General features: G+C 45.8%; 1 protein-coding gene across 2 annotated transcripts in view; it reads right to left on the reverse strand.

Annotated features, from left to right (window-relative positions):
• MFAP3L (microfibril associated protein 3 like) overlaps positions 1-14,292 on the reverse strand; it is a 40,588-nt gene extending 26,296 nt beyond the window's left edge. Inside the window, exon 1 of one of the 2 annotated variants that reach the window (XM_059175196.1) lies at positions 13,662-14,292. The gene's annotated coding sequence lies outside the window, so the exon portion shown is untranslated. The remainder of the gene's footprint in view (positions 1-13,661) is intronic. The other variant, XM_059175149.1, reaches the window with a different exon arrangement.
• Between the last annotated feature and the right edge of the window lie 4,800 nt (positions 14,293-19,092).

Raw genomic sequence — 19,092 nt, forward strand, 5'->3', positions numbered from 1 at the left:
GAGGTGACATGGCCAGCTTCGTGTTTAGATCACCTTGCTCAGAGTGTGGCTGATGACACAGAGGAAGGAAGGAAGGAAACAAAGAACCGGGGCACGGACTAACAGCAGTGGGGAAGCCAAGACGTGGGTAGATCCAAAAGAGGTAGAGGAATTAGAATGTGCAGGCCTTAATGAGTGTCTGACTATACAGCAGGTGATATAAACCCCGGACTTCTGGAGCAGCAGTGCCCATGGTCATACCAACAGCCGTCTGAGAAAAGGAGTGTTTCATTCTCTAAGAACCAATGCCTGGCACGGTGGGCGAAATACACATGAACACATGAGTTAGGAATTTCCACTGACAATTCCCTGGGGCTGCACTGCCCAGTTGCTGCTACACTTGGATGAAGGCCCGAATGCCGGCCGTGTGGCTGAGCAGAGCCCATGGTGGCTCCTGCCGTTTCACCGACCTCTCCCCCTGGCTTCACACTCTCCTTGCTCTACAAGTCCTGGCCGATGAAGGTTTGTGAGGACAAGCGGCCTCCGCGACACTTACATTTATGAACTGGGAGCCGCATGGCAGCATCTCATGGGAAGAAGTAGGACTGTCTTAAGAAAGTAGTCAGACCCTGTGAGGCCTCGTGGCATTCTGGACAGCCCCTCTGTCTGTTAACTGCATGGCATTGGCATAATTCATAGCTACTTAATGGGTAAAACAAAATATATACCCTGATGGGCAGGACTGCTGTTGATGGCCACCAGATGAGCTCTTCTAAGCTCATCCAACAATTTAGGAGGTACAACAAAAGGTCTCAATTCTACTTTACTTTACCAACTGCACTAATGTTCAGGCCTCTACAGAAGTCTAGGTTTTTGTTTTTGTTTTTTTCAATACATGAAAGGCACAGACTCTTCAAAAACGGATCTGTTTTTAAATCACTGTTTTTCAAACCTGAAAAGGAACCTTCCCTAGGCCCAGAGATGCCATCTTTGTAATACTTTATTTTTGGTGGTGCATCATATTAAGAAATCATCCTTGGATCTTCACCACAATTTTCCCACACAGTATGTTTTTCTGATTAAAAGTAAGGCTGATATAAAATAAAGCTCCCAGAAGTGTAATCTTCTAAAAAGGAGGAAGATAAAAAGGATTATAGTAAAGGTTTTCCTCTGCAGGTACAATTATCATTAGGCAAGATAAAAACAGGTCTATCATACATTATCTGTTCACCTAACTAGAATATTCGATCTGGAAAAACTCACGTGTTTTCATAAAGGTTTTCCTTTATGCAAGATGAGAACGGGAGGCCCACAGAAGATGAGCAGTTTCCCAGCATCACACAGTTTAGTGGCTTAGAAGTAGGATAAAAAGCTCAAACCTAGACTGGGCCTGAATTACATTACAATCTCTTGGTTTCACAAAGGCCATTTCTGAGTTGTCCCAGCAGCTGAAACATGCGTTGACAGCTGTTCTAATCTTGGGTCTATCCGTGGAAGAGTTTACTGATGTTTCCGTGTGTATTCAGCGTCTTCGAATTCTCATTCTAAATAAAGAGGCTAAAATAGTTCCGGGCCCCATTAATGCAAATCCTTAACAGATCGGAGGGATGCTTCCTCCGGAATCTGATGGTCAAGGGAATAAACCAAACCTGGGAAATGAATACAAATGGGATAGATGCACTAGTGGATGGTCCCAGCTCAACACCCAAAACACATTACAGTGTAGATAAAGGGGTTACAATGCTGTGGCAGTGTTCTTCTTGAATCTCTGACACCATTGTGTATCAGATTCTCTACACCTATAAAACCTAAAGCCTGTCCAGAAGCACCTCTGTTTGTCTTTCTCTTCCTGTCCCTATTATAAGATATTTTTTCTGGTGTCTTCTCCCTTTAAAAAATAATTGTGTCCTTACAAAATATTTTCCCTACTCACTCGGAGTGGGTGCCTAGTACCATTATTTATGCCACCTGCTAATCTATCACACTACTTCTGCCAACGTTCAGTTCTTTTTTTCATTTCAGCCCAAGTCCGTTCGTTTCCTCAGAAGTTCTGGATGTGCTCTGTATAAAAGCCCCTGTATCCAGAGTGAAGCCAGGCAGGGCTGATGGGCATCTGGAAGGCTGAACACATCAATGAGCAAGAACTCTCCTCCAGCCTAGAAAAATGGCCAGAAGATCCCACGGTATCAGGGAGATGTTTTACTGAGGTGCTGACCCCTAGCTGCCTGCCAGCAGATCCAGGCTGGCCAGCTCTCTGCCCAGACAGAGGAGGGCAGAGAGCATGTCCGCCGTGCAGCACAGGAGACTGCTCTATAAATCAGAAGCCGTATTCTTAACTTGCTTTCCTAAATAGAATATATAGACTGAGGCAATTGCCAACAATTACATTTTCTTATGGATCTGGTATACTTTGTAAACTCCTCAGGCCTTCATAGTAAAAGTGCCTTTCTCAGTTTCCCCATCTGACTGGATACAGACGGCTTCCCAACCCGCCAGATGTAATGCACTTGTGGACAGTTTTCCATCGACGTGATATTATGAGGAGGGTTGACTGTTTAGTGCTAGGACAGCCCGTGATAAATTTTTTTTTTTTAAGATTTTATTTATTTATTTGACAGAGATGACAAGCAGGCAGAGAGGCAGGCCTGGGGCAGGGGGGTGGGTGGGGGGCGGGAAGCAGGCTCCCTGCTGAGCAGAGAGACCGATATGGGGCTTGATCCCAGGACCCTGGGATCATGACCTAAGCCAAAGACAGAGGCTTTAACCCACTGAGCCACTCAGGCACCCCAGGACAGCCCGTGATAGAGGTATTTCATTGATCATGAGTATGAAGGACAGTAGTAATAGAACCCAAACAAGACACAGAGTACTGTCTAAGAGGACTACATCCAGTGTTCCAAGGGATAGCCAGTGTGAAAAGGAACTTGGTACAGGACTCCCTATAGCCAGAGAACTGAGATCATAATATAGCAAAACGTTGGAATTAGGTTCCTAGGATAAAAAATGGGATGGGCCCTGAGGTTAAAGTCAAGGACAGAAATTTTGGGGTGAGCTGGAAAAAGGGTACCAGTTTAGCATTTCAGGATTAAAACCTAAAAACTCCTTTCCTCAGTTTTGCCATTTACTAGTTAGTAGATGACCTCTGGGAATCAGCTGATCCCTCTGAGCTACAGACCCATCTCTTGGGCCCCTTCTTATCTACCATTCTGTGACCACCAGGAGTGTGGCTGGGGCTGGCCAAGGGATGGAATGGTGAGTGCTCAATAAGAAGAGGGAAAGAGGAGGGAGTTCTTTATGTACAATGAAGATCCTATTGCCAGAAATTCAATTAGGGCCAAGAACTGTGGTTGCCAAGCCATTTGTGACTTGGTGATGACCCAGGAACCAGCTTGTGCATCACACAGCACACAGTAACTCGTTCTCCTCCGTAGGGAAGGAAACCTCTTGAGTATTATTCACATCCTAAGCATTATAATGAAAAAGAAAACCTACTCAAGCTCCCAAGGCCTTTGGACCCTCCATCCACACCCTCCAGACACTCTCACCACACTGCTGAGGTGAATGAGCTCAGATTCCTGCAAGGCTGTAGCACTGAGGGGCTGGTCTAGGCGAACCACAGTCCCCCATTGGGGGCTTAAGATCGTCATTTCACTACAGAGAGGTCTTGGGTCTGCTCTGGCCATTTGGGGGTATAATTTTTATCACGAAATTCCACTGACAAAATATGGTTGGTGTTGAGGTATTTACTGACTGTCCTAGGAACCAAGCATTCGTTACTTTTTTTTTTTTTTCCTTTTTTAATGACTAGTAACAATCTATGCATGGGGAAGCTTCAAAGAAAATGAAAATAAAACACAAACACATTAAATTATTACAAGGTGCATTTCCAGGGGTTCTTCTTTCAAGGGTAAAGGCCAGAGAAGGCCTGCCCACGGCCCTACGATATGTGGCCCCCAGCAGCCTCGCAATCTTCATTTCTGACCTCTCTACCCTTCCCTCGCTCCCTGCCAACCACACGGGGCCCTGCTAATCCTGGAATGTGCCAGCTACACTGGAACCCTCGCACTTAACTATTCCTTCCGTCTGAAGTCAGTCCCCAGGATGCCTGCAGGCTCACTTCCTACATTTCCTTTCTCATATGTCACCTCATCAGCAAGGCCCTCCCTGGTCATCTTACAAAAAACTGTGTGCTCCAACCCCCAACAGTCCTTGTCCCCTTTACCCTGCTTGCCTTTTCCTTCATACTGTGAACTATCCTGTCCCTACTAAGATGTGAGCACCTGGTTGGACGGACTTCTGCTGCGGACATTGTTCGCTGTCGTATCCCTGTGTGTAGAAACTCGCTGTGCTTATTGCAAGGGCTTGGATATCTGCTGAGTGAACTTATACTGGTTCTATCTCCTCTCAGTTTACTAACTCACAAGGCACTGACATTTGCCCTACATTTTCTGCAAAGTCTACCCATTTCTTAGAAATTCTGGGTAACTGGCTCTAGTCCTTACCATGAAACTAACCTTAAAATATAAACCAAGATTTCTTTAAAGGTCAGTCTTCAGAAACACATCTTTCCTTACAGAGAGTCCTGAGAGGCTGAGGGCTCCCAACGGGGCCCGGGAGCAGAGGCTGAGGGAGTGTGGGTCTGTCAGAGGACTTGGGGCAGCTGTCTGCCACAAAGAATGTATCTGGGGACTATTTTCTATGCCTGAAATATACATTCCTTTTATTGTTGAGAAGAAAAGCAACCGCCTACTTAATTTATACATCAAATGTTGAAACCATCCCTTAAACTCCTTATCTTTCTGCTTGTTTGATTAAGGCCATTCAAATTCACGGTAGGAAGTGGATTACCCAGGGTTTCTTCTTTCAGCAGAGTCAAGTTTCATCTATTTGTAAAAATATGCTCGATAACTGAAGAGGGTAGTTAGAAAAGCCTTTCCTCCTTCTTTCTTTACCAGCTTATTATCACAAAGTGGAATTACATAATGAATATTTATCTGAATCCCATATACTGAGTGTTTTTCATAGACACTAGGACCTGGATCTTAGTGGAAAGCAGATCAGAAGAGATCCTGTAACTCAAACCCTATCTGACTTGTTATGAAGAGCTCAATAACAATGGCCCTTATGCTTACCTAGCACTTATGGTTTATAAAACACTCCCATGGATGGTACTCCGTTGGAGTCTCACACTACCCTAGGACACAGGCAGGCCCTTGCGGTTCTTTCTGTCCACACTGACAGTGAAAGCAGCAGAGGCCCAGCCACCAGCCCAAGAGGAGAAGCCCCTCACAGAATCTCATCTACACTCACCCCCGGGCTACGTCATGCACAGTGACCACCAAGTGAATACCAAAGCTTGGCCAAACTCTCTGAACGTCATGAGCACCTAAAGCTGTCAGAATCGTTATATAAAATTGCTTATTTTGGGGACGCCTGGGTGGCTCAGTTGGTTAAGCGGCTGCCTTCGGCTCAGGTCATGATCCCAGCGTCCTGGGATCGAGTCCCACATTGGGCTCCTTGCTTGGCAGGGAGCCTGTTTCTCCCTCTGCCTCTGCTGCCACTCTGCCTGCCTGTGCTCGCTTGCTCTCTCTCTCTGACAAATAAATAAATAAAATCTTTTTTAAAAATTGCTTATTTTGAAATATTGTTAATATTTTTAAAAATTATTTTAAAATTTTGGACATAAAATCAAATATCTTTCAAAATTTGGTTGAAAGCAAATCTTAATCATAATCTTCTAGCTTGACTTTAGCGCATACCCTAAGATCAACCTTTCCCCCAAATTAAGTGTTTTTTCCATGCGACAATATGGAAAATTACCTTAACTAAACAAAAAACCAGAAGAAAGCTGAAAACATGGATTCAGTGATTGCCACCCAGAATTTTAAAGGAAGCTTTGCTATCCTCTCAGCGTTGATGGGAACAGGCCCTACGCACACTTGCCAGATGTTCTTAATGATGTCTCACCTGTGCAGTCAAATTCAGCTAAGTGATAAAAATCCAGGAGCCAGTTATATCAGTTAAGCTGAACTCAAAGTACTTATGAGGCCACTATTATGTTTAGTACCAACTGTTGTGAGCTGAAAAAAAGAAATTGTGAGATCAGTTCTTTACTCTAATGGTGTCTGGAATCTTGGTGATAACCACATACCAAGCAGTATATAAGTAAGCACTAAACTGGGCAAATACCACAGGAATTCAGAGGAGGGCCAGATGGAAAGGTCACAGAATGTTCCCTGGGGTTGGTCAAATCCTGAAGGATGAATAAAGGAGACAGGATAATTTTCTCAGCAGGAATAATGGCTTACTTTAGACAAATAGAATAGAAATAAACACGGCATGCCACTTAAAAATAAAAATTTAGGAGCACCTGGGTGGCTCAGTGGATTAAAGCCTCTGCCTTCAGCTCAGGTCATGATCCCGGGGTCCTGGGATAGAGCCCCGCGGTCGGGCTCTCTGCTGAGCAGGGAGCCTGCTTCCCCCCTCTCTCTGCCTGTCTCTCTCACTACTTGTGATCTCTGTCAAATAAATAAATAAAATCTTTTAAAAAAAATCTTTAAAAAAATTAATTAAAAAAAAATCTAATCTAAAAATCTAACCTGATGTTAGAGTAGTTTTTTGCGAGGCTCGTGCAATGGGTCTGATGTGCATCCTCATCTCAAGAACTCTGGGATATCAGAGTATTCCTCCAGCAATTCTAATTAATAAGGGGGCTTAAGGGTTACTTAAGAGAACTGATAAAGAGGATTCTGGGATGGATGATCCATCACTTTGAATGTAAAACTAACACACCAGTTAAAGAAGGGGAGACAGCCATAGCACAGAGGTAGAGATGAGACGCCTTAGGAAGGCAGGAGGGAAGCAAAAGGCCACTGTATGTCCTGGGTCCAGCTGCACAGGAATAAATGCTCTGCCCTCGGTGAAGCAAAGTACTAGTGATATGTAACTATTTTCTAGAAATTATTTCAAGTTCCTCAAAAGTGTCTTAAGAAGGAAAAAACCAAGTTACCTTTGGGAAGTCTAATGAGCAAGACTCACTCAGACACCAGATAATCCTGCGTTGTTGATACCCTGAAGGAATAAAACCTTCCCTCCAGCCTGGGACTGACAACAGGAATGGCACAAAGGTGGGTGGGGAGAAAGCAAGAGCAGAAGCCCAGGTGTGATTACTAAGGGCAACGCAGCCCAGCACCTGTCTTTGGTAACAAAGCAGAAATTTACAAAGTGAAGTTCGCACTAGCAGCTGAGGAGCAAGGTATCTCAGGGGTTACTAGATGTTCAAACCATCCTGTGGCTATCCTGGGGTGTAAAGGCCAAGAACAAAGTCCTGGATGAAGCTTAGAGCCAAATACTAATGCAGTCTTTACTCAAATACCTCCCCCTGCTGAAGACCAAGGAAAGTGGGTTTTGTATCTTTAAGAAAACATAGTGCCTACACATACATCCACTTATTTCCTTACAGCAGAGCTTGGCCACTGGGAAGAAAGGAATTAACTGGCCAACTTGGAATAGTTCCCACTTTCACAAATACAGAGTTCTTGCTATTTCCAAAAGAGTACAGCAAGATACAGACCCTGGAACAGATGCATCCCCTCTTGTCTAGGAGAGGTACCCTTTAATAAACCGATGAAAATGAAGTGAATTAGCCCCAGCCAGGGCTCTCCAGGGCTAAACTGGGTGGGACCTGTCAATGAGTAATTCTGGAGCACTTTATTCCAACCCATTTATTTCCTTAAGGAGTACAGCCTTCCTGGCACCATGAGCCAACTCAAATCCTCAATGGAAGGAAAGATTTTGAATTATAGTTAAATATCTGCTCAGCAAACTTCCTCTTTTCCGCGGATTACAAAGAGTCAACTTCAGCCCAGCCTCTAAGACAGTTATCTTCCAATGCAGAATTAGGGAAGTCTACCCCGTATCACTATCATTTCAGCCTCACTAGCATCCCCAAATACTTCTGCCCAGAAGCTGAAGAACCATCAGAGATCAATTCCTTTTTTCTCTCTTCCATGTTTCCCTTACAAAGTATGTGTCCGGCAAGGAAATTCTGATTTCCTCCTCCACACACACCTGTGAGTTTGGGCTTCCTGCTCCTCTGCTGCTTCAGGTCCCTCTGGTTAAGCATCTGCAGCGGAAGTCAGTGTCTCTGATCCTGCAAAGTGTTGTGCTCTGCAGAACCCTAGAGAGAGGGCACCTTCCACATTCTGCAGGACCTGACACACAAAATCCGATTACATGCGAGTCACTTCCAATGTCTCCTCCTTTCCTTCCCTGCCCACACGGCCACACGGCCACACGTCTCTTGTTGGGCCCAGCTTTATGTGCTCATGATCTCTGATGGGCACCCCTCTACTAGACTCCTTCCTCACTGCCCAGCCCCTAGTCTTGCCTGTCTCCAATCCACAGACCAGGCTGTTGCCAAAGTCAGCAGACTCCGAAAGATCAGACTTAGCACATATTCCACATCTTTGTCAGTAGTATAAAGCTAAAGTCCTTGGCAGGACATACCTGATCCTTCATGCTCTGACTCCTACTGATCTCCTACTATTCTCATCTCTGGAACATCCCTGGCCTCTCTTCTTTCCTGACTTCCTCGCATGTGTCCGGCTGGCCATGCTGCCCTTCATTTCCTTACACATCCAGCAAACCCCTACTTGGCTTTTAAGTCTTGGTTCAAAAGCCCTCCAGAAACAGACCTGTACTCCTGGGGATAAAAATATATGTTTATAAAAAATAAAAAATTTAATTTAAAAAAAAAAAAAAAAAAGCCCTCCAGGATTCCCCCAGGTAGCCATGGGGCTTCCATGTTGTCAGGAAAGTGTTTTTTCTCTTACCAATTTTTTCTAACATATAGTTTAGCTTCAGTTCAGAGCCACTCTTTAACACTAAGGTAGATTTCTTCAGGTGAGGTTTTCCAGACACAGAGATGGCAACTCGACCAACTACAAGTTTTTCTAGGACAGAAATTAAGCCCTTATATTGAAGAGTCAACAAATATGTTTGGAAAGAATGACTGAATTTCTTACAGAAGTTAGGTCATCTAGAATCATAGCTTTCATCCATACCCTGGCAAATACGGAGCCTATAGTGAAGATTACTAATTGATTTTGGCCATTTCCCAGCTGAGCCTGTACAAGCCCACAAACACCCCACAAGCTACAGCAACCAGTCAGAGCTGGCCCAGGTGACATTACATCATCTCAAGTGAACTGCACTAGAGAAAGCTCACTAGATTTGGGCTCTCATGGCTCCCTGGTTATGTCTGCGTGGTATACAGTCAGCAGAGCAGCTGTGTGCTAAGAGGACAATGGGCAGAAACAAAGGAATCAAAATGTGACTTGGCCCTTCTATTTTATTTTCTATGACCTTCTTCTACAAATTGTGAAAAAGAGTCTCTTAAGCTATTAATTTCACAGATGTATATAAATGCCATTTCAGAACAATTCGGAGAACTGAATTATATATCATGCGGGTTCTAGATTTCTGTCACTGACCACTTCTGGCTGGACACCCTTTGTCAAAAAGCTGTATGAAACTTGGAGTTTAGCCATATATTGCTTTTTTAGGAAGATAAGTCTGGCAGCAGTCTGTTCCTCCCATGTTCCTGTTTAAAAATGCTTAGCTGGTTTCCCACTGCTTCTCTACATGTGACAAGATAAAATCCAAACTCCTTTGCATGGCACCATCACAATGAAAGGACCACTGCATTCCCCTTCTCCTGCCTCTGCTCAATATTCCATCACACCAAGTCTTTCTTTGCATAATGGTTATATTAGCTTTCTATTGCTCCTTTCTATGACACTAAGTCGTAAACTTAGTGACTTCAACATACAAATGTATCATCTTTCAGTTATGTGGGTTAAAAGTTCAAAGGGGATCTCACCAGGCTAAACGAGAACTGGCAGTGCTGTGTTCCTTCTGGTTGCTCCAGAACAGCATCTGTCTCCCTGCCTTTGCCAGCTTCTAGAGGCTGCCTGCATTCTTGAGTCGTGGCCCCCTCCCATCTTCAAAGTCAGCAACGGCCAGTCAAAATCTATTTCACATGGCCTCACTCACTCTGACACTGACTTCGGCTTTCCTGCTTCACCTATCCAGACTCTCATGATTACATTCGGCCCATGGAATGATCCAGATAATCTCTCCATTTCCAAATCTTCAACTTAATCACATCTGCAAGGTCACAGAGTGGACATCTTTGCGGGGGTCATTATTCTAACTACCATAGTAGTGTTCCTTCTGCCTGGACAGTTAGAAGACTTCTACCCAAATTCCTAAGGCAATCCTTAAGATCCTATGGAAATACCACCGTTTTCACAGGGCCCTCCTCTTCCTCCAACCCAAGGGGCTCATTTCTCTTGTCTCCTTAGTCCCATGTACAAATACCTCTCCTGGAGCACATACCTTGCACTATAGTTTACTTGTCCTCAAGTATGTCTGTCTGACTAGATTCTGAGTCACTAAGTCTTATTCATTTCTGCAGCCCTGGGGCCTAACTATTAAACACTGTGGGGAAGAAAAATGAAGGTGATTATTTTAATAAGTGAAGACCTCAGGTAGAGGCAGAGGCAACATAGTAAATTCACACGGCTTCTGTTTTGAGTATAGCTTAGAAACTAGTTCCGACAGCTCTTAACTGGGTCTTAACACATTATCAGTCAAACTCCTGAATTCTTTAACCATTCCAGGGACATATTATAGCAAACTTAAACCATTCACATCTAAGGATATTTTCTTAAGACATTTCTAACTTTGGGACACCTGGGTGGCTCAGTTGGTTAAGCAGCTGCATTCAGCTCAGGTCATGATCCCAGGGTCCTGGGATTGAGTCCCACATCGGGCTCCTTGCTCGGCCGGGAGCCTGCTTCTCCCTCTGCCTCTGCTGCCACTCTGCCTGCCTGTGCTCGCTTGCGCGCGCTCTCTCTCTCTCCCTCTCCCTCTCTTTCTGGCAAATAAATAAATAAAATCTTAAAAAAAAAAAAAAAGACATTTCTAACTTTAATGTAAGTCACCATGGATCAAAACATTTCAGTTTTAAGTGTCCTCCTGGGCGTGGCTGGAAAAGGGCAAGCGGCACCCCAAGTGCTCGTTTAGGTGAGCGAGGTGATACTCTCTGAATGACTTCTGAATTCCCAAAGATGATGCCCACCTAACACATCTGACTGTACTACGTTGGAGGTTAAAAGCCACTTTACCACAATATTTATTTGGTATTTCAGTATCTAGAAGTTTTTCATTTAAAAAAATAGAACAAAAAGTCCAAAATTAAACAAAATTTAAATAGCCTTATCTACTCAACTATTCAAATGACAAGTCAAATGAGAGGTTGAATAAATTATGGCCATGTGAATGCTGGAAGATCTATTTTTAAAGGCCAATAGTTTGCTGTGAATATCTCATGTCATTGATACCACCATACAGTACAGAAATAAGACGAAAAATTATTTGCCTAGCAGCTGAGCTGAAAGAACCCAAGAGGCACCAAAAAAGAAGAAATGATCACCTATTTCCTAATTTGAATACAAAGTCTACTTTGCTATTTTTTCTTCATCAGCAAGAGTAAAAGCCCTCTTCGATCTAAATCCTGTCAGTTTGGGTCATTTTAGTTTAGGAAACCCCATTCTTTTGCGGAATTTCTGAAGCAATAAATGACGTTCAAAAACGCCTTTTGTTCAATTTCACTGCTTTTCCTAATCTTGAAAAAAATGAGATTTTTTAGATCCAAAAAGGGGCCTACTGATCCGTATTAAAGCTCACATTGACAAAGAGGGACGCTGAAGCTTTGCTGCTTCCTCTAGGTCAGGAAGAAGCCAAGGCTAAGGGGGAGACATCACTGCCTGCTCCTTGGGAACACAGCCTGAGAACAGAAGACTTGCTCTACGGATCACCTGTTCATGGATGCCATGCTTCAAGGCCGACTTTCAACTTGGCGCAGTTTTACAGAGAAGGGATGTGCAATTTCTCAGTGCTGGTGTTAGGTGTTTTTTCCTAACTTCTAAACTGTTCTGTAACTGTATTTAGAAGTACATTTAGGGGCCATGAACACCACCGACCAACCAACTGGGCTAACATGGAGGACTTCAGGCCTAAGTAGTAGAAATACTAATCAGGTTGTTGCTATTGCTGTTGTCCGGACATTTCAAACCTTCCCTATTCTTAAATCTTGGTGATGTATAGGGTAAGCATAAAGCTCACTGAGGAAATCACACAGAGGATCTGGAATTAGAGCGGGAGCCATCTCAGACCAGAACAAACATTAAAGGCTATTCACAAACCAACAAAAAGTCAACGCACCTCCAAAGTCTATTAAGGTCTGTCAAGAATGCAAACAAGTTTTGTAATAAGCGTAATAAATAAAACAACTGAACCTACTAAGTGGTACTTACGGGAACAGACTCAAGGATATAGCCTGAGAGGTAGAACAGGTTCCCACTAGAACAAGGATTGTTTACCTTGCTGGGATTAAATCCAATAACCCTAAAAGTGGTAATGGTACTAAATGTTTCAGGAAGAACCAACAGTAGAAACCCCAGTGGGATCTACAAACTTCATTTTTCTGTAAAAGTGAAATGCCAGTAAAACCACATCGTTCCAACATTCTCCCTTCTCAATAAATCTTCTTCCATCTTACATTTCATCCTGAACAATTTTACTATGTTCACCATAGTAGCAACTGAAAAAAAAAATGTGTTTCATCTAGAAGCAAAAGTGAGAAACCTTTACAAAAAACACTCAGCTTCTCCAAAGCTAGATTTCCAAGTTCTTAATATATGCTAACACAAAATAAAGACTGCTACAGTAACCAAACTTTTCTGCTAACAAGTATCCTTAAAAACAATGACAATTCAACCATAATAGATTATTTTCTACAGTGAGCAGATAATGAACCTACATACTTCTTCTTCTTCTTTTTGTTTTTTGCTAGCTTGGTTCATAAATCTTGCAACTTGCAAGCTCAAGGGTTTTTTTGGAGGCAAAGACAAGTTAATAGTCGAGCTTAAAATAAATCGGCTTTGCAATTACTTTTCTTTTTTTTTTTTTAAGCTGATGAAGCACGTTTCCCCATTCCACGCCATGAAGCAATGCGATGTTAACTTGCTATGGAGTCAAATGCGACAAACTCCGAGAGCTCCAGTCGCGAGGCGGCGGCTTGCTGCACCCACAGCTTCCCGCACTCCTGCAGCATCAGGACGCAGCACTCTCCAGACTGGGCACAGAACCCGAATTCGGGGCCTCCGGGCCACGGGACAGTATACCCTATCCCCGTCCCGGGGAAACTGAGGCACGGTGACCCGAGCGATCTGGAGTCCGGCGAAGGCCACCGCCGCTGCTTGGCTTCCCTTGCCCCCCGGAGGTTTGGGAGGCTCCCGGCAGCACACGGTAGACACCGCGCTCTTCGCCGTAGAAAGATTATGGCACTAGCCTGAGAGGTGGCTGGCTGTCTCCAGCCCACCGCCCCCCAGGTCCCACCCCGCACGGATCTCGAAGCATCCTACGACCCGCAGGAGCTCGCTACTGGGACCTCGCGGCGCCTCCTGCACGACGCCTCCTCCCTAGGCTCCGCCAGCCTAAGCGCCCGAAAGTTCCTCGGCCCCAGCAGCCACAGCGACCTGGCCGCCCACCCCGTGCCGGGCTCCCTGCCACCCTCGCCCCCCCGCCCCTGCTGTCCGGGCGCCCCTGCTAACCTGACGCCGCCGCGCCACTCAGGTGGCCGCCTTGCGCCCCTCGCCATGGCCAGTCTGCGAGCTGTCCCCGCTCCACGCCCCGCGCCCGATGCCCGGGAGCGCCTACTGCGGGCAAGCTGAGTCCGCCCGCGCCGGGCAGCGAAGCGGGCTGCGCCGCGGGTGGCCGGGAGTGCGGAGCTCCCCACCTACAGCAGCCGGAGCCGGCCGGTGCCGAGCATGCCCAGTGCGACTCGCAGGGCGGCGCGGAGGCGCGTGGCCGCGCGGGGTGTCGCCGCCGGGTTTTCGCAGCAGCCACGGGCGCGGGGCGGAGCGGGCGGTGCCGGGCGGACCTGGGAGAGCCGCGGGGTCCGCCCGCGGGGGTGGGGGGCGGGCTGAGCGTGCCCAGGAGTCCCTCCTTCTGCCGGCGCAGGCTCTGCGGCTGGCCTGGGTCTCCCGGGATCTGCTCCAGCGCGCCTAGGGTGTCCCTGGGGCCGAGGGCTCGTTTCCGACGCTGCGGTGCTTGGGCAGGTGACTGATAATTGTCGGGGAGCGCCCTGCTTCCAGCGCTACTCTCCTGAGCGTCGCGTCGCAGTGTCGTTCCTGGGTTACCCTCCTGGGACACGGGAGAAGACGAGCGTCCAGCCTCCGGACGTGCCTACTCCACGGTCACCTGGGAGGCCACCTGGGAGGCCACCTGGCCATCAAAAGCTTCTAGGCCTTTCCGGGTGCCTGTGCTGTCACTTCCAAAGACCACACAGAAGCGGCTGCGAGAAAGTACAGCAGGATGTTCCCCGGTGGCTTCTGAGTGGTGGGGTTCCACGGGATTTTTAATTTTCTTCTTTTTTGATTATTTACTGTTTCTAAGTATTCTGTAACGGACAGTCCCGTGCTTTTGAAGTAAGACATGTTATTCTAAAATTATTTTTTAAAAACGCCCGCAGAACTTCGGCAGCACCATTCCGCGCTGTAAGCACACCACCCCCACTTTTTATTTTTTAGACTTGAGAGAGACAATTTCTGGGGCTGGGACCAGACTCCTCCTCCCCGGCTCTTTTGGGCCGCCCCTTGGCCACGCCTTCAATCTGACCCTTTCGCTCCAGTACCGCCCCCTTCTCTTGGTTGCTGAGAAAACACGGAAGGGTGGACTTTCCACACGGACGTTCCCGGTGGCTCCTGTGCCAGACTGGGCATGTTCCGCCGCCGGGTCAGGGACCGCTGACAAGGAGAGAGAGGCATCTTTAAGCAACTCCCCGTCTCTCTCCTCCTTCTCTCCGTCCTTGGCAAACTGAACTAAGTAGCACCTCCGACCCCCTGCCCCGAGCTCGGACCTGCAAAGTGGGTCAGGATTCGACTGAGCATGCTCCGGACAGTGCCAGAATGCCGCACGCGGCGTTCTGCTCAAGGTTGATGGGGCTGCGCTCGCTCGTCACGACATCGAAGGTCAGGAGGCCGGTGGAAGAAGGGCCCTGGAGGTGCGCTATAGCTTCGACACGTGGACAGGTCACCCCTAGCCAGGCCCGCGTTGAGGGACTGGGTGCGTGGGATCTGGCTTACAGGCGATTCAAAGCCTGATTTTTCCCGCAGAGATTAAAATTAGGAATACTGGTTTAGCATTGGCTTTATGGCATCTTCAATAATTACGAACTTCTCAGCCCCTCTTTCTTTAAAGAAACCGACACCCTTTTTATAAAGTATTCTTTACATTCGCACTAGAACCCTGAATTTTCACTTCTTCACATTTGCACTAGAACCCTAAATTTTCTCTTGTTTTATCAAAGATTAAATGTCGTCACTTTCAAATAATACCACAGTATCATACTACTTTTTTTTTTTTCCTTCCAACAATTCTGTGTTCACTGCGACCCCTGTCCATCTTTTTTCAATTTTTCAGAGAATGAGCAGAATACTCTCCTGCTGGCTTAAATTGGCTTGAGGAGGGTGTGGGGAAACTTGCTTTTAATGCTCTGTCACAGAAGAGAAGACTGAAGTGGAGAAAGATTACAGGGAAGAGATTTTACAGGTTTGAGGTGAATAAACGCAAAAGCCCAGAGCCTTGCAGTGAGCCCAGGCAGGTTAGTGGGATAGGTGTCTGTTTTCTGTCTGAGGAGGAAAATGGGCAGATGGGTCAGCTGCTCAGTGAGGTTTGGTGTGATAGTGGGAGACACCCTCATTAAGGGTTGGCTTCATTTCAACCTCTCCCTCTCATCCCTCCCTGTTTCATCTTCAGCATGATTGGAGACACTGTTCTTAGTGGACCGTCACTCCTGGGAAGAGCTTAAGTGTTTCCCCCTAGACTCTAATTTGTGCTGGGTCACCCTCATCCCTCAGCTTTGAGACCCCCCAAGTTCTTGAGCAGTGCTCTTGTTCCATGTAGACATCTACACCACAAACAGTCTGGCTGGGGAAGAGGTAGGTAAGGTGTCTCTCTAATAGTTCATACTGCCATTCCTTCCCCACTGAAGCTTCCCGGTCCCCAGTCTTCCGTAACCTAAACCTTTCTTAGTTTTCCTATCTTTCTGATGGTTCCTCTGATGAGGGAGCAGGAGGCTGGCTGAGGACAAAGCAAGAGCTGGCGCCTTGCAACCCCCCCTTCCATCCGCTCCCCTCCATTGGTGTAGCATTCCTCAGGCACCCCTGACTGCCATAAAATGATAAATAGTTAACTTGCTAAGATCACAATCCTACAAGACAGGAGTCTCCCTTGGTTTGCAAATGTCCTTGAGATTTACAAACAAAGAAGTTACCTTATCAATAGCCCAAATTCCAAAGACACAGAACTCAGTTTCTCAAGCCTAATGTCACCCTCCCCTCCATAAAAACCGAAGGAGGCGAAGGAGGCGAAGGAGGCGGAGGTAGAAGGAAAAGTAAATAAAGTTAAATTTCTTCTAAACCTAAATCTCATTAACAAGGATGTTTGATGGCAGGAATGTAACATTCCACCAGGAGACTCTCAATTGTCTTTACTTAATAGTAACTAAGCCTTCAATATCCTGATAGTATTCTTTGCCCCAATAGCCCTTTGTCCTCACCTACCCAACTCCTGCGTATATAACCAACCACCCCTCACAACCCGGGGCAGCCGCATCTCTGCCTGCCCACGGGCCCTGTCCCCGTGCTCTAATAAATCACCTTTTGCACCAACGACTCTTAAGAATTCTTTCTTTAGTCGTCGGCTCCGAACCTCCTCACCCCACCGAACCTGACTTAGGTTCTGGGACTTCATCACCTCCGGGTTCTTTTCCTTTTCACCACCCCATCTTAAGTGTTCTGTCCTGTGGCCTCTTCCCTTCTGCTTTCCCTTCTACTCTTCTAATTCGATGACTGACAGTACCAAGGTGGTGTTCAGTTGGTGTGTACACATAAGGTCATGCAAGCTGTTAATTGCCACAGTTCTTTCTGGTCAATCAGGTACCTATTCTCTTTGGTCAGTATCTATGCCTGACCATTGGTCTGTACTGGTTATTAATATTTTGAGTATCTTTGCCCCAAAGATACATTTGAGTATCTTTGCCCCAAATGTTATATTCTGTCCAAATCTCCCTGGGTTTGGACTCTTATATGTGGTCTACCAATATCTTAAATTGCTGTGACCCTCAGGAAACTTGAGCTCCGTATGTCCCAAACACAACTCAAGAGCAACTCAAGAGTCACTCTCCTGCTTCTGTGTCCTAACTTGTTCCTGGTACCCGCATCTTCTCAACTCTGCACACCGCAAGTAAAGATGTTATCCTCGATTCATCCATCTGTCTTTCCTCTGTCATCCAGCTAGCCACTGGGAACTGCCCACCCTACATTTAGGCATCTCCGCATATGGACCATCCACCTGCACTACCCTCTCAGGCCCATTATCCCTTCCAAATGAGTCCTCTCTCTCCCCATGTTTCCTCCAATCCAGTCTCCATGCCTCCTCAGACTTCTCTTTCTGAGCAAATTATATTTTAGTATATTTGCTAAGCCCTTAGTGCATGGATTCATAGTGCCTTCAGGATAAAGTCCAAGTTTGAAGCATGAACTGGCCCCTGTCTCCCTCTCCAGATTAATCTCCAGCCAATGTCTCCTAATGGCCCATATCCTAGCCAACCCGAACTACTTGCTATGCAAATTCATGCCTCCATGTTCCTTTAGTCTTTTGTTTCTTCTTTGCACTTGTTCACCCCTTGGCAACTGTTAAGCCTTCAATGTCCAGGTCAGGCTTGGTGCCCTGCGACCTCCTCAAGATGACTTCCTTGGGAATACTTCACCTATATACCATATACTTTGTCTTCATTTTGACACCTAACCTTGTTTTTTTTTCAACTCCTCCATTACATTGTAGGCCATATGACAACAAGGGCTTGCCCCAGTCATCTTTGTGTCTTTGCTTTTCAGTTTTCAGTAACGTTTTACTTAATAAATGAATGATCGACATTTGTACCCATACAATATTTAAAGTTCATTCATTTTTAAAATTCCTCTTGAGTATTGTAAGTAGAATGCAAAGAAAAAGTACCAGAACAAAAGTCATATCACATACAACCTGCTGAATAGTTATGCTTTTTTTTTTTTAAGATTTTATTTATTCATTTGACAGAGAGAGAGAGAGAGAGAGATCACAAGTAGGTAGAGGGAGGAGGAAGCAGGCTCCCCGCTGAGCAGAGAGCCCGATGTAGGGCTCCATCCCAGGACCCCAGGATCATGACCCAAGCGGAAGGCAGAGGCTTCAACCGACTGAGCCACACAGGTGCCCCAGCTTTTTTGAATAATATAAGCAAGATCTCGGACTTGATCTTAAACGCAGTAAATTTTCTTCAGTTTCAGAAATCCGGGAAGTGTGTTGTGAGCCAGTCTTTTGTCCTTGTATTATCTGTCTCTAATTGCACAAAGCTCAACATTGTATTGGTAATTAACCCAAAAATTCCATTATTCTTTATCACTGTGGTTTTTTTCCCCCATGGGGTTGTTATTATCCTCTAATTATATAGTTAGTCCTTAGAATAGATTTTATTTTTTTGCGTGTTAAAGATATGGCACCTCTGGAAAGCAGATTAACCCTTTAGGAATGAACATACTCTTTAGAGTTCTTCCAGCTCCCCTTGTCTGCTCAGAGCACCTAGAGTTAACTGTGGAGGGAACTTAATTAACTACCTGCTTTGGAAGCTACACCTCCCCACCTGCAGGGTGGGGAATGTCTTCCAGACCTCCTGGATAGAATGGTCTCGGGGGCAGCAATTTTAACAAGCCCTCAAGGGGATTTCACACACTGTATTTGAGAAACATAGCTCTACCTCATACAGATAAAAGGGAAAATAGTAACTGTTAGTCTAGAACTTCAAGTAGCCCCAGTAATTCTTTTTCGTTGTCAGAGAGATATATGTGAGTGGAAAGGGTATCATTGGTCCCTTTCAAAAAAGTATTCATGTTTGTGCTTATTAAATAGCCTTGACTTATTTTATAATCTGGAGAATATGGAAGA

This window comes from Mustela lutreola, chromosome 1 (assembly GCF_030435805.1).
Source record: "Mustela lutreola isolate mMusLut2 chromosome 1, mMusLut2.pri, whole genome shotgun sequence".
Classification (NCBI taxonomy): domain Eukaryota; kingdom Metazoa; phylum Chordata; class Mammalia; order Carnivora; family Mustelidae; genus Mustela; species Mustela lutreola.